At 41.6% G+C, this 16,573-nt stretch overlaps 1 protein-coding gene across 1 annotated transcript in view; it reads right to left on the bottom strand.

Moving 5' to 3' along the window:
- The window catches only part of EPHA3 (EPH receptor A3), a 260,564-nt gene that overhangs the window by 226,614 nt on the left and 17,377 nt on the right, over nucleotides 1-16,573 (bottom strand). Inside the window, exon 2 of the mRNA XM_056858063.1 lies at nucleotides 4,756-4,820. The gene's annotated coding sequence lies outside the window, so the exon portion shown is untranslated. The remainder of the gene's footprint in view (nucleotides 1-4,755; nucleotides 4,821-16,573) is intronic.

The raw sequence follows: 16,573 nt of genomic DNA, 5'->3' as shown, positions 1-16,573 counted from the left end.
AGAGTTCACCTTCTAAAGCAGTCATTTTCTCCACGGGAAATGACCTCTGTAGTCTGGAGATCAGTTGGATTTCTGGGGGGACTCCAGGCCCCACCTGGAGGTTGGCAACCTCCCACAAGGTTCTCTTCTTATTTGGGGAAGTTTCTAGGTATTCAGAATGATATAAATACATTGATACATTACTGATCTGTATAATTAAAGGAATTTTCTGGTGCCCCCAATGAAATGTGATATTTCTGCCATTCCACTTTCTGAGTATCCAGTTTGTCAGATTACCTAACTGTGTATCATGTCACACCGCTTAAGCAGTGGAATCTGTATTCACATCTCAGCACTTCCTTTGCCAGACCAAACGGACAATATATTCTGAGATACTTTAGAAAATAATGATAGTGATGGTTATGATGACGATTTGCTGTTTTTTTCAATATCAAAATGTTATAAAGGGGAAAAAATAAAAAAAATAATCCATCTTGGAAGAATGTGTGATATGAATCAACCAGAAAATTAAACATCAGGGTTGCACAGTTGGCAATCAATTCAACAAGCCGACTGTAGCACGGCCGTTTGATGTGGTTTGATCAGGTGGGAATCAGCGCTGTCTTATCAAAACACTGTTCCCTTTCAGAATGTCTGCGAGAAACCGTTCAAAGGTTTCTCAGTATCATTATCATCTCCCTGCACAAGATACAAATCAGGGAGAAAGCTGCAGTCCTGTGCACAACTGAGTAGACAAGTTTATTGTTGTAACCACATGGTCATAACCAGCATAAAATCAAAAGCATAAACATGAGCATAAAATACAAATAAACTGTGCAACTATAAAATACAAAATGCTAATAGTGGTTACATTCAGAATAAAGCCATAAACTACAGTTTACGCCTAAGTAAAATATTGTGTCTGGTTTTAAAAGCTGATAAGGCAAAAATAGCCCCCTGATGACTGACATCATCTGCCAGCAAAACCTATGCACAATTAAAGGTAAAGGTAGTCCCCTATGCAAGCATCACGTCATTTCTGATCCATGGATGACGTCAAATGACGACATTTACTAGGCAGACTATGTTTACGGGGTAGTTTGCCAGTGCCTTCCCCAGTTGTCAACACTTTACCCCCAGCAAGCTAGGTACTCATTTTACCGACCTCAGAAGGATGGAAGGCTGAGTCAACCTTGAGCCGGCAACCTGAAACTGACTTCCATTGGGATCGAACTCAGGTCGTGAGCAAAGCTTTGATAGCAGTACTGCAGCTTACCACTCTGCGCCATGGAGCTCTTATTATGCACAATTACTTGTGAGATAACTCAACTGAATTCAATTAGATATACACATACACATTCAGTTTCCACAAGCAGTGACTTTTCTGCAATATTTCAAGAGATCTTCAACATGCATTCTCAAGTGTAATATATGAAAACTTTATCCATCTTTCAGTTTCATGCAGAGATGGTTCCTTTGAAGTTACCATTTAAGAAAATATGATGTTTAATTGCACTAGAGAGAAGACTTGAAAGTCAGCTGTACAACTGATTAAACTAAGCAGGATGTAAATTTAATTTTTAAAAGCAATCATTTGAACTACTAAGAATGTTAGCATTTAAACATGAATCGGAAAAAGTCTCAGTTACAGGCAGAGGGATCAATCTTACAGATATTTTATTTTTTGACCCCCAATTACAGGCTCCTTGCTTATAATTGGCCTGTTTAATGTTTACACAAATATATCAATAGTAAACGAATCCTTATTGCTTAAACATTTAATAACGTATACCCCTAAATTTAAAAGAAATGCACACCTGAATCAGACCAAAGGTTCATCTAGCGACTAACCAATGGTATTCAATGGAATGGCTTTAAGGTGCTTATAAGTATGGCATAAAAACAAGAACCCACCCCAAACATCCAGTTGCTTATATTCAGCATCTGATACTTGGATGTATTCTGCCTATGAATGCAGAAGGCCCATTTCACTATTTTGGCGGATACGTACGTATGTGCCATCAAGTCGCAGTTGACGTATAGTGACCCCAGCAAGGAGCTTTTAACGCAAGTGAGAAGCAGAGATGGTTTGCCATTTCCTTTCTCTGTAGAACCTTCCTTGGTGCTCTTCCAACAGAGAACCAACCCTGCTTAGCTTCTGAGATCTGACGAGATTGGGCTACATAACATGCCACCTTCCCTCTCATTTTGGCTGGTAGCCATTGATAAATGAACCCTTCATGGGGTTATCTAAAACTCTTTTAAAGCTGTTGGTCATCTTGTGACAGCAAATTTCGTAAATTAATTATCAATTGTGGAACTTTCTATTCTAAATCTATTGCTCATCAATGCCACAGGAAGTGTACAGTATCACTACTGCACCAAGCAAAATTAATGACAACCAACATGGAGGAATATGAAGCACCTGCAGTAAAGAGGGAATCTAAGGGGAGGGGGATTATGACCGAAAGATGTAACACCCTTAGGACCAATTAAATCAGCTGTTGTCTGGGAGGTCCATGCTGAGAACTTCATTCCCAGGTACATGTAAACAGGACTCAGATTAGGACCAGGGTATGAGGGGAGAGGAAGCTAAACCTTCCCCTTGTGCCATTTTTCCCAGCCAGAAATGGTCCCAGAGAGCTGCTATTTGCCCCATTTGGAAAAAAAAAATTACACATACTGATGGCAACATGCAATTTTCCCCAGCAGGGCAAATGCTTACTGGGTTGTTTCAGAAAAAAACAGGGCAAGGAAGAAAGGTTTAAGCCCCTCTCCCCACATATTGTGGTCTCAATCTGAATCAGCTCTGTGCATGCCTGGCAATTAAGCTCCTAGCACAGAATTCCCAAACCACATCTGTCAACAGTTCACATGTCTTTTGTAGCACGTGATTTGGCCCTGAATTAAAAAGAGATTAGGTTTAAACTTACAACTGGTATATGGAATGGGTGACTAAGATGAAATAAGAGATATAAAAACCCTGATCTGCTGCCTAGATTGCAAAGTAACAAACTGCAAACAATGACAAAAGTTTGATGTTCATTAAAACAGTGGTCATCTTGAAGACCCCCAGTTGATACATATTGTCATGGAAGCCAGCTGTGCTATGCTTTCCTGAACAGTGAAAAAAGATAGGCCAGGTGCCCCTATCTAACTGTGGGCAGAAAGCGTCCCTCAGAATTGTTATTTGTTTTTTAAAAAACCTGCTCATTTCTAACAGAATGAGAAATTACAAGAAGGAAACTATGGTTTGATTCTTCCTTTTTTATTTTATAGAAAAGGGGTACAGAAAAGAAAAAGAAGGGGAAAGGGAAATAAAATAGAGCCTCAATATAGCCTCAATATAGTTTAAATTTAAAAAGAAAAAATATTACCATGAATTTTAGTTTGATTCTTCCTTAAGTGGTAGAGAAAGTTGGCATATAAAAATCAACTCTTCTCCTTCTTCTTCTTCTACTTTCAGATGGAAACACCATACTGCTGTATATATTTCATACTATAGCTATAGAATAATCATTTCCAGATTTAAAATTTAGCACAGTTCTTGCTTCCAGCTAGTTTATAAGAAAACACCAACACCGGTAAAAAAAAATCTGTTCACATTACAAATGGCTCTTTTCTCTCAGTGTACACCTTTTCAGTGTAAAAGGTGTTCAAGCCTGATTAAAAATCATGGTAACAGTTTCCACCTTGGTCTCTAAGGTGCTACTGGACTGAAATCAAGCCTGATTAACCCTCCTCTGTGAAAGTCAGTAGAGTGTTTTGGAAATCCGTCTCCTTCAAGACAGTTGAAAGCCCCATCATTTCAATGCTTTCTGTTTAAAGAGACATGTTCAAATGGTATTTGTGATATAGAACACATGCCTTGAGATTTGAAATGTTATTTTAAAAAATAATAGAGACCACAACTTGAAAACTCAAGTGAATGTCTTCTCTGGTCTGTTGTTCTTAGAAGGAGGGGGGATGGTTAACTAGGGCTGTTGAAAAAAATTCGGTACAGTTCGGCTTCGGCAAAATTCGGTTTAAAGGGCCTCCCAGCTGGAAGGTGCAGATCTGTTCAAAGGGCCCCCCGCGCGCCTTCACGGGGCTTCCCTGAAGGCGCGCGGGAGGCCTTTTAAACAGATCTGCGCCTCCCAGCTGGGAGGCGCAGATCTGTTTAAAGGGGCCCCCGCACGCCTTCAGGGAAGCCCTTAAAGGTCGGAAAAGGCAGGTTTGGCGGATCTCGAACCTGCAGAATTTTTTCTGCGGTCCCCCAAACTTGCCGAGTTTTGGACCGCGGTTTCCCGCCATTTTGCAGTTCGGTTCCATCTGAACCGCAAAACCGCCGAACCAGGCGAAGTTTGGCGGTTTTGCAGTTCGGGTGGAACCGAATCGACAGCCCTATGATTAACAGCATAAGAACATAAGATCCATGCTGGATCAGACCAAGGCCCATCAAGTCCAGCAGTCTGTTCGCACAGTGGCCAACCAGGTGCCTCTAGGAAACCCACAAACAAGATGACTGCAGCAGCATTATCCTGCCTGTGTTGCAAAGCACCGAATATAATAGACATGCTCATCTGATCCTGGAGAGAATAGGTATGTATCATGACTAGTATCCATTTTTACTAGTAGCCATGAATACCCTCTCCTCCCATGAACATGTCCACTCCCCTCTTAAAGCCTTCCGAGTTGGCATCCATAACCACATCCTGGGGCAGGGAGTTCCACAATTTAACTATGCGCGTCGAACTGTAACAGCACTTTCCTTATTTTGCGGTCTAATGAACTTACCCCATGTGCTGGGTAGGAGATCCATCCCAGCTCCCCTTGAATGGTTTTCGAATCCAGCAGATTAACTGCAAAAAGAAGACAAAATGAAGAGGAATGAGATTTGTTTGCCTCTGCCCAGTTAAGCTCAATAAGAAACAAGCCCTTGAGAAGTGTCTGTTTTTTCAGGTTAAACTGTCACATGTACAGGGCCAGAGCTTTTTAAAGCAAAATCAAATAATAGATTTTCCCCCTCAAATGAACGTCAGCGGGGATTAAATGATCCTTATCACACTCGCACACACACCCTCTTTCCTGAATCATGGCTCAGTGAGCACAAATAAATGCACTGGTGGGATACAGATATTAAGATGCTGTTTTAAAAAAAAAATCTCACATGTCGCAAACATAACCTGAAGTGTATAATAATAAATGCTAACCTCAGGCTTTGCCTTTTGACTTTCTGGCTAATTCAGTTATACATATTTTTGGTTGGTAAATGGTGTATGGATTAAAGAGAATTTTATTTCTTTTAATTGCAACTTCAGAAATATTTGCTTGTTTTAATGCAACTCTATCTTAGATAACTTCAAGGTTTTTGCTGTCCCATGGCTAATTGTGGGGAGATCTCAATAACCAGGCTTTAACAAAAACTTATGCTTAAAGATTAATATTTTATTGGACAAATGGCCACAACTATGTATTGGCATCAGTGATGATGCCAAGGCACAGCATGGGGGCTGGATGGAGGCATAGTCCGACCCTTATGTGGACAGTGGAGCCTATCCCACCCCCAGTGGTCCTGCTGGGGGGTAGCAGGGATGACGGTCCAGGGATACACCTTGGCTTTTGCCACTAGGTGTTCCCCCGCCACTTGTGAGAGGCTGTCCATTTGCCCCCGAGCCGGGCATGTTCACACCCAGCCTCTCCTCAAAATCCCTTATTGGGATCCCCCATGTGAGGGAAAGGGGCACGCAGGCCGCTTCCCCCCATAAACCCATCTAGCCTCATGCTGCAACTGCCATAATTGTGTCGTAATATGATCACTCAAACAACAGTAACAATAACCGGAAACCACCCGCTTAACAAAAAAACAAAAAAATTTTTTTAACATTAACAAAACCTGATATTTATCTGAAAACAAAAACCAGAGTGGGAGGGACGGGACAACGCCGGCGACGACTGGGCTTTTGCAGCCCCAATACCCCCCTTTTCTGTGGTGCAGCTGGACCTGAGTGAAAACTTCACTCTCTGCTGTTGCTGGCTGCCCCACCCAAAAACTGCCTTCCCCCCTTCCCGGCTCCTGATAGGTTGAATTTGAACCTACCTTGGAGCTGATTGGCTGGGCAGCTAATTAGCCGCACGCGGTAACGGGAGCATGCCGGCCGGCCTGACTAACAGCGGTTGCTGCCCAGCCCGGCCTTGAGCACCCAGCCTGCTTTCTGCTCTCCTCCCCTACTGCCCGGTCAGCAAAAGGGGATTCCCGGTGAGTCGGGAATCTTGCTTGCCACTTTTCTGGCAGGAAATCCCAGATCTTGTATTTTGAAGCATGTTTGAAATGTTAATTGCAAATGCACGTTTGGAAATTCTTAAATGGATGTTGGAAGCATCTTATAATATCTTCGTTTCGCCACTGCCCCCTAGAAAACCAACAACAACCAACATCTCTGCTATTCCTCACAATAAAAAAATTGATCTGATGGCTGTTGAATGTCACGTTATTTTTTAGAGAATGCCTGTTCATTTTTCAATAGCAATCAACAGAAGACCGCCTGTATACACAGAAGCAGCAGAAAATCATTGTAATCGTTTCCACAAGGGCCCAAATCAATAAGAATTTTTAATACACATAAAGCATCGCAGTATGTAATGGTTTTAAACCCCCCTCCATATTTATGACTGCAGGCCTGACCCTGCTTGATCTGCTTGCCAACCCGTACCTTGCTGAGCTCTCAACATTCAATGGCAGTTTGAATACTGAATTAGCAGTTCTGCCTCCTGCCCGAAGAGTTGCAGCAGGAACCTGACGAAGCAGTGGCAAGAGTTTTGGAGAACTGTAGGCAAAATCAGATGTCTAGCAAACGTCACACCCCACCTTTTTCTGCAATGGGGACCCAAAGTGTCTTACATCCTTCTCTTGTCCTCCATTTTATCCTTGCAGCAAAAACCCTGTGAGGTTGGTTGGGCTGAGAGTTTGCGACTGGCCCCAGGTCATCAAGCAAGCTTCTGTGGAAAAGGTGGGATTTGAACCTGGATCTCCTAGATCCTGATCCTAGTCAAACACTCTAATCACGATACCATACTAGCTCCACTAGCCAGATTTCCTTTGTCTTTGGCACTGCAACTCCCACAATTATCCTGCAGCTGGTGGTCAAGTTTGAGTCTCCTGGCTTTATTTACTGAGGAATTATGCCTGACAAAGAAACACAGAAAGACGGATGGCCAGATGGATCCTTTTATTATCACATAAGATTAAAGAGGAATATTTGTTTTTTCCTTTTTGGTACATGACACAATATGACAATTCTAATTCTACAGATCTATCTTCAGTCCCACAGCTCCCTGGGTGACTCAGTCACCAACTCCCATTCCAAATGAGTGATGGCAGACGGACTGCCTACTAATGTATACTAATCTGAGCTTCTTAAAGAACAGGTAGGTTAAAATGTAATAAAATAAAAACAGAGAAAGACGTTTTACCCTAAACTGGGTATAACTCTGCTTATGGTGGCACTGCATAGATTGTAATATAATGAGAACAAGTACGAGGATACTCGAGATACTCAAAATAATTTTTTCAAATGAAGTGATCAAAAGTAATGCCTCTCCTTACCTAATTAATAAATTCAATGAAAAATAGGATTTCCTTTACAGTTGTGTGATTTTCCTAAAACATTATGATGTTTCTATTCATTCTTTACTGAATTTTTTCTGCTTGTAAACACAGAAAGAATAAATACAACAGAACTGTGGGGGAAATTATCAAAAGCACATCATTCTGAAAAGTCTACATTTAATAAATTCTGTAGTTTGTGCAATATTCAGAACTCTACTCATGAAAATTACCAGGAATCTCCAGGTGAGTTTCACCAACAGTTTAGTTTTCCCCCAGCAGAGGAAAGAAGTTTATACTAATAACTAGGGTTGCCAACCTCCAGGTGGTGGCTGGAGATCTGCTATTACAACTGATTTCCAAGCGTCAGAGATCAGTTCACCTGGAGAAAATGGTCATTTTGAAAGGTGGACTCTATGGCATTATACCTCATTGAAGTCCCTCTCATCTTCAAAACCCACCCTCCTCAGGCTCCACCCCCCAAAATATCCAGCTATTTCCCATCCCAGAGCTGGCAACCCTACCAATAACTGTAAAATAACAAAGCATTCTTGCAGATGTTCCCGGAGCCTTTCTGAAAGACCAGCCACGCAACCCACAATTATTAGGGTTTTTTTTTAAAATTTATATTAGTGAGTAATTCAGAAGTGGTCATTTCTTAAAGGAAACATTTCCTATTCAGCATTTTGATTGTATTTGATACTCTGGAAGAGGTAAAAAGAGATGATGATTGGTTGCATCAAGAATATGACTTGTTAGCCAACTAGTATCTAGAGAAAAGATCATTTAGTTCATTGTACATTGCAACATTTTTATAATCTAAATATTAAGCTGTCTAAAACAGCCCTGTAAGATACACGTTGTTCTTTTATGCCAGGAACCTCAAGATTCCATGACTACTGCTCTCCATAAAAGTCAACCCACAACAAACTCAGTTATACAATTAGATTATTTTTGCCCAGTAACCTCAATTGAGTCTACAAAGGCATCGAAGAGGAAATGAATGATGTAAACAGACACTGTCACAATATGATCCATCACCATGTTAACAATCCAACAAAAAAAGACTGTTCACCTACAACACAACGTTTCAGGTCAACAACAGATTAACTAGGAGAAGATGTAGCAGAAGTGTCTGTTGTCTAAACAAACATTTTTACGAGTGGTTAATACTGGATTAGGGAAAATAACAAGTGTCACATTAAAGAAAGGCTGCTGAGCCATGTAATTAAACATTACTTATTTTATTTTATTTTACTACAGACAGACAATGCATCAATTATAAACCTTACCACAGCATGTGCAAGTATTAAAAAAGCAAGTTGAAAAATACAATGACCATCCCGTTGTGTAGATGTTTACAGCTGCAATCCTAAAAATACTTTCCAGGGAGTAAGCATCACTGAATTAAATTAAACTTATTACTAAATAATTTGAGATATGCCGATGATACTACATTACTGGGAGAAAATAGTGAAGACTTGAAATGACTACTGCTGAAAGTTTAAGGAGAAGTGCCAAAGCAGGACTACAGTTGAACATCAAGAAGACAAAAGTAATGACTACAGGAGAATTACTCAACTTTAAGGGTGACAATGAGGAAATTGAAATTGTTCAAGACTTTCTATTACTTGGCTCCATCATCAACCAAAAGGGAGACAGCAGACAAGAAATCAGAAGGATACTAAGATTGGGAAGGGCAGCCATGAAGGAGCTAGAAAAGATTCTGAAGTGTAAGGATATGTCACTGGCCACCAAGATCAAGTTAATTCATGCCATCATATCCCCTATTACTATGTATGGGTGTGAAAGCTGGACAATGAAAAAAGTTGATAGGAACAAATTAGATTCCTTTGAAATGTGGTGTTGGAGGAGAGTGTTACGGATATTGTGGATTGCCAAAAAAACAAATCAGTGAGTTGTAGATCAAATCAAGTCTGAACTGACCCTAGAAGCTAAAATGACTAAACTGAGGCTGTCGTACTTTGGTCACATTATGAGAAGACAAGAGTAACTGGAAAAGACAATCATGCTAGGAAAAGTAGAAGGCAGTAGGAAAAGAGGAAGACATAAGAAGAGAGGGATTGACTCTATAAAGGAAGCCACAGCCCTCAATTTGCAAGACCTGAACAAGGCTGTTAAAGATAGGGCGTTTTGGAAAACATTGATTCATAGGGTTGCCATGAGTCGGAAGCGACTTGCCGGCACTTAACACACAACACATTGATGAATAGACAGTTTAAGATTGCTCCCTAAATCACCTTGTACAGTACTGGATTAGTTACAACCAATCTGCTCATCTAAAAGTGGAACCTTCCTATAGCATAAGTCAAGACTCCTTTCATTGTAGCAAGTCAAGAAGCAAAACAGCGACAAATTAGCAGAATTATAACACAGTAAAACAATTCAGTACAGCAATCAATAAAATCAGTTAAACGCTGAAAGTGAAGGTTCAAATCAAACAGTTAACAAAATACCTGGGGGAGGGGTTGTGGATCAGTGGTAGAGCATCTGCTTGGCATGCAGAAGGTCCCAGGTTCAATCCCCAGCATCTCCAGTTAAAGGGACCAGGCAAGTAGGTGATGTGAAAGACCTCTGCCTGAGACCCTAAAGAGCCACTGCCGGTCTGAGTAGACAATGTTGATTTTGATGGTCTGATTCAGTATAAGGCAGCTTCATGTGTTCAAGAAAAGGGTTCACCTGACATCTAGAAATTTAGGCATCAGGCAATCTGCTGCAAAGAGGGAATTCCAAGCTGAGGGGCTACCACAAAAAGGTCCTGTCCTGGTACCACTGAGTATCCTTCAGTATATTGGGAGTAGGGCTGTCAGGCCTGGCCTGACAACCAGCAGGAGATTGGGGGGCAGGGACTTGGGGGGGGGGGGCAGCCAGTGGCCGCATAATGTCACTTTCAGAGAAAACTCAGACGATCCTCTGTAGAAATCGCTGAAAACTTTCACCCTAGAGTTTCCAGCAATTCCCAGAGAAGCATGATGTCATCAACCATGTTTTCCCCAAAAGAGATGTAACACCATTGGCAGAACAGACATTTTTTAAGGGCAACCCTATCAGGGAACAAAGACAAGAGCCTCAGATGCTGACCTTAATCGGTTGGTAGGTTCAAATGGGAAAATATAGTTTTATATTATGTACAACAGAGAACATAGGCTTGATGTTTCACAAGATTATCAATATTTAAAAAAATATATAAACATTCTATTTAACATTTTCTTTGTTACATGTAATCAGCTGCTATGACATATCCCAATTTTGTTACTGTTTTTATCACCTGTAAATAAACTCACAAAAAAGTTCCTTACTCACAGTTATTTTCAGATGTTCCAAGCATGTACATGGAGTGGAATTTTAGCAGTAGGCTCAACGTATGCTCATTCATTGGAACTAATACACAGAGTATAGCACATGTAGAATAAACCCTGTTTCTCAAGGACCTTGGTTATGCTGAGAGAACCCTATATACACAGGTTGCATGCAATGCACACAGGTCAGGGTAGCACCCACTGCCATGACCCTGCTCTACTCAAGTGTGTGCCCTGTACATGTTCAGAATGTCTGAAAAGAGGAACATAATGCATGACGAAAATAGCTTTTGGAGAGCATGAAATGTATCCCCGAATATTTTGCAGCCTTAAGCAGGATGGTCCTTATATTTTTCTTCTTGCTTTTAATCCTTGCTCAAACTATATTAAGGTTTATAATTGCAGCATTGTCACGCTGTCATATAATACAATGTTACAAACATTTTAATTACGTCATGGTTCATATGCAGCACATAGCGCATGTACCAGAAATAAATCCGAAAGACTTGAAATGCAAACCATAATCTTACATCTCACTTAAATAGAATGAGGGTACAAAATGTGCTGTAAAACTGTGAAGATACTTTTAGATGAAAATCAGAACTTGGCAAGCCCATAGAGTTGGATCCAACCAGCTTTCTCACTCAGTCTCAGCCATTTGTTCTCTGGATTACAGTCCCAAAAGCACATGGTTTTGGTCCATTCAGGTCCCATGATGCCCAGCCCACCAAAGTGTTTTAGGTTCAAAGTGTTTACCTTTTCCCATTTTCATCAGAAGAAAAGATGGTTGGAACCAGCCTATAGTTCAAAACCAGCTGATTACTGGAGGAGTTTGAAAACTGAATACATTTACCTATCAATTTTAAGCATGATTTTTACTTCAGATTCCAAGTTTACTTTGCACACAGCAAAGTAAAACACATATGAGACTGAATGGTAGACTGTAGGAGTCCTCTTGCCCCTTCATACACTTTAATTGCCCTTGGATTGCACAATGGCGAATGTTTAGTGGTAGTCTGGTACTCAAAGAGTACAAGCTAAGCTATATTTACAACTTTTAAATAAGACATTAGGAAAATATGAAATATTGTAATCCAACACATATAAATATAATGAATGGCCTTTTATTCACAGGTTGTTCTTGTCGCAGTCGCACCAACTACTTCGGGGCTTCGTTTTAATTATCCATGTATTTTCCAATCTTCAGAAGTTGTTTCTCCCCTCGTGTTTTCCCCATGTTTTCAGGATGCTGTTTTACCCAGAGTTTAAAGTCTGCCTCAAACCTAAATCGAAAGCCAGTCACAGACCATGCACAAAAGGCCATCGATTACCAGATATAACTTTTTGTTAAACATCCTGCAGAAAACATTTGTTGTTGTTTTTATTTGTTTTTAGTGTAAAGAATTCTTAAAAGTGTTTTACTACTCTCCTGGGGAGGAGAAGATATTAAGGATCACAGCAGAATACAGTGTCAAAAAGTGATTCTTTTATATGTAAGTGCCAAGTAATTTGCCACAATAAGGCTGAAATTCTTGAGCATTTGGGAGTAAGTCCTAGGCCATTTATGCAGGGTCAATTATGATGTTCGCTCAAAGCTGTTTTTTTAATGTGACCTTTAAAAGGCCTATTCACGGTCTCAATGCAAAAGGAGAAATTCCAACACCGCCCACTCACCTGCTCCTTCGTTCCTTCCACTATCCAACCACCGTTTGCAAAGCTAATGCGCAGCTATCATTTTGCATGCTTCCTTGAGGGGATTCTTCAAGGCGGGGGCAGAGCAAACACAAAAGGTCACATTAAAAGGGCTCTTAAGAAATGCAAAGCAAGTATGCACTGGCTTCACAGTCACTTCCTGAATGACGGTTCAGCGTGAAAAACTAAAAAAAAAATACGCAGAGCACTTCAGCTTAGAACGTGCTGCTAATTACTAAGCATAAATGGCCCTAGTGAAATCAGTAGGAATGATCTGAGTAAACCTGCATAGCATGGAGCTGCATGAATTGCAAATTCCAACCAGGAAAATAACCATCCCATTATAGAGGAAAAACATATGGTTTGCCCAAAACCCAGCACACCACCTCTATTTATGGACCACTGCAGCATACCAACATATTGCCTATTATTAACATGTTCTTTTCGGGTTCCAGCATGGCTAATGCGGGCTTGGCAATAGCCAGCTTCAAATTTTAGGAGAAACCATAATAAACTGTCTCAGTACAGGTTTATGCTATGGTATTAGGATGAATCTCATTCTAGAACTTGAAATAGCAGTGTAGTTGATGACTGAAAACCTGTAAATACATGGTATTTTTGCCCAAAACACAGTACAGTGCAAGAGTTTGTTACTGGAAACTGCTCACCAGCATGCAAAAGATTGTATAGTCACAGATAGGTAACCATTCTGCTGTAGGGTAAGGTTGCTAGAACTGAGTTGGAGAATCCCTGGAGATTTGGGGGGCGGAGTCTGAGGAGGGTGGGGTTTGGAGAGGGGAAGGACTTCAAGGAAGTAGAATGCCATGTTCCAAAGCAGCAATTTTCTCCAGATGAACTGATTTCTGTTGCCTGGAGATCGGTTGTAATCCCAGGAGATCTCCAGCCACCACCTCAAAGTTAACAACCCTAGAGCAGGGTTTAGTAACCTAGAAGTAATTTACAAAAGGGTCACAGAACGGTAGAACCGAAATGCAACACTGCAGGCTATCTAAGCTCCTGTCACAAGACTGAGCCGTCCATCAGCCAGCCCTTCACACATTAGCTAGATCCCAGAGCACTGCGAGCAAAAAACAGATATCCTGTAGAAAAGCACAAAAGCAAGATTAGAGACACGTTAAAAAAAAGAAAAAGAAAGTGCCTTCCCTGAATATCCAAGTCAGTGCTTACTTTTAACTTTTAAACACACAAGTCAATGTGCAGAACAGCTGGAATGCCAGTAAAACAAAATAACTTTAAAAGAAAATGCTAGCAAAGGGGAAAAGTGAATTTTGCAATCTCAGGAGAGAAAGTGGAAGAGGAGAAGGAGGAGAGATCTGTAACTGAAGCATGACATACAAATCTGGGAAGTGGGCAGAAGCAAAAGCCTAGAACAGGGGTCGGCAAACTCATTAGTCAAAAGAGCCAAATATCAACAGTACAACGATTGAGATTTCTTTTGAGAGCCAAATTTCTTAAACTTAAACTATATAGGTAGGTACACTGTTTATTAACTTAATAAACTTTAATTAAAGTTTTAAGTCTTAATTAAACTATAGGTACACTGAATAAAACTTGATATCATACTTAATAGTGATCTTATTTATTGATAAAAATTAAATTGTAAGTCCCTGCCATTTCCCCCTCCCCATCTGGAGTCCTCGTCTGGAGGCCTGGTCTACCGCCATAAAAGCCTATTAGTAGACCTGGCCTCCGGCTGAGTCCCATTGGGAGGCCAGGTCTACCCATTGGCTTTCTTGGCAGTAGACCTGGCCTCCGGAGGCCCATAGAAGCCAATTGGTAGACCTGGCCTCTGAAGGGGGACTTTTTCCCCTCCTTGGAGTCCAGGTCTACCGCCAAGAAAGCCAGTGGGTAGACATGGCCTCCTAATGGGACTCAGCCGGAGGCCAGGTCTACCAAAGGAAGCCCGCCCCACCCAACAGCTGATAGGCGGGGGGGCAGGAACCGCCGAGCCGCCCGCCCAGCAATCGCGCGGCTACAGGGGAGGGGAGGCTTTAGCCTCCCAACCATTGAGAGCAAAGGAAAGGGAGACCTGGCCATTCTCCACGGCGGGGGGGGGGAGAGACAGCGCGCCCGCTTGCCTGCTCTCTCTCTCTCTCTCTCTCTCTCTCTCTCTCTCTCTCTCTCTCTCAGGCGTGCCGGCTCCACAGCCCGGCTGCCAGCGCGAGTGGGCATGAGAGCAGGGGCTCCAAACCAAGTTCGGAGAGCCGCACTCAATGGGCCAAAGAGCCGCATGCGGCTTGGGAGCTGCAGTTTGCAGACCCCTGGCCTAGAAGATACCTAAAGGCAGAAATCCATCCAAGCTTGGGTTTTGGGGTGGGGCAACGAGGAGACCGTTCACAAGCTGATACACATTTATTGATTGCATGGCTCAGATTGCACTCGCTTTCTTCAATATACTTATACAACAACTCATTCAGGACAGAGTGCTTGCTCCTTAAAAGGTGATTCACGATGGGAATATATGAGAATTCCAGCTATTTGTAGCAGCATCCAAACTGTTTTTCAGAGGACCATTCTCAAAGAGCAAGAACTGGATTTTAGTGATTCTAAGATAAGTCCCTTCCTGACTATCCCTTGCCACTCACACTCAAGGATCATCTGTTTGTCCAACAACAGACCCAGACCATTATACTAAATATTGATGCTGTTAGTAAAATTGAAATTTTTGCTTACACAGAGGGATAGCCAGTCTTCAGCTACATTGAAATGTTCCCTTCAAATACCAAACAACGATATATTCTAGTTTTTAGTCTCCACCTCTTGTGAAAATGGGAAAGATTATCATATAATATAACTTGTTCATTATGAACAATATCAAGTGTATCAAAATCCATCCCCAACAAGCCACATTTCTGCTGAGTCCTGACTCCAGATCTTCATCTTTGCTTCATTCCCATCAAATAACATTGCAGGAAATATATCAACTTTGGCTGCCCAATATCCTGTATTATATAAATGGACATCTTACATTATAGCATGCCACAGTTCCATGGCCTTATTGTCGGAACTATTACTGGTCATCCAAATGTCAGGGGTGAGGAGGTACAGAAAAGAACATGCTCATCACCATGCAAAATGTGAGCGGCTCTTAACCAACTGTATTGTCAGCAGAATCTGAAACTGCTTCTCATGAGCTCCGAACTGTAGTCAATAGCTTCATGAAGAATTGAGAACTGTAGCAGCTCTGAGGCTGCTTTGGTCCTGCCGGGTAGACCAGGATGTGAGTGGAAGCACGGAGGGAAGAGTCCACTGAAGTTGCAAAGCTGTAAATCAGGCAAGAATCAAGCATTGGTGATAACCCATAATCATTCACCTCCTTACAAAGCCAGCATGAAGAGACGTTATCTAGCCCTACTGAAGATAAAGAATTGACCCTTCATTAAAAAGTGCTCATTATCTAAGGAGGAGATCCACAGAGAACAAGAAAACAGCTCTCCCTTATACAACAACGTCACTAACTACGGAAGCCTTCCTGTATTAACTGATCTTCATACCAAAATCTATTGTCAATAAACTCTGTGTGTGTGTGTGTGTGTGTGTGTGTGTGTGTGTGTGTGTGTGTTAAAGTGCCATCAAGTCACAGCCGACTTATGGCGACCCCTTTTGGGGTTTTCATGGCAAGAGACTAACAGAAGTGCTTTGCCAATGTCTTCCTCTGCACAGCAACACTGGTATTCCTCGGTGGTCTCCCATCCAAATACTAACCAGGGCCGACCCTGCTTAGCTTCTGAGATCGGACGAGATCAGGCTAGCCTGGGCCACCCAGGTCAGGGCGTCAGTAAACTAGTGACCAAAAAATACAAATTTTAAACAAATGCATTTCACTGTTTAACATCAACAGCTGATCAGCTCACTTATTTTGTGGCAGATGTCCCTGATTCTTTCTCCCCCCCCCCACTTTAATATTCACACCAAAGCAAAAATCCCAATTACTAGAGCAGTTTATGAACATTTGACTACAGAGACCCACCAAATG

This window comes from Euleptes europaea, chromosome 12 (assembly GCF_029931775.1).
Source record: "Euleptes europaea isolate rEulEur1 chromosome 12, rEulEur1.hap1, whole genome shotgun sequence".
NCBI classification, from domain to species: Eukaryota; Metazoa; Chordata; class Lepidosauria; order Squamata; family Sphaerodactylidae; genus Euleptes; species Euleptes europaea.
Note: the sequence above shows the minus strand (reverse complement) of the source record. Positions and strands in the feature narration are given on the sequence as shown.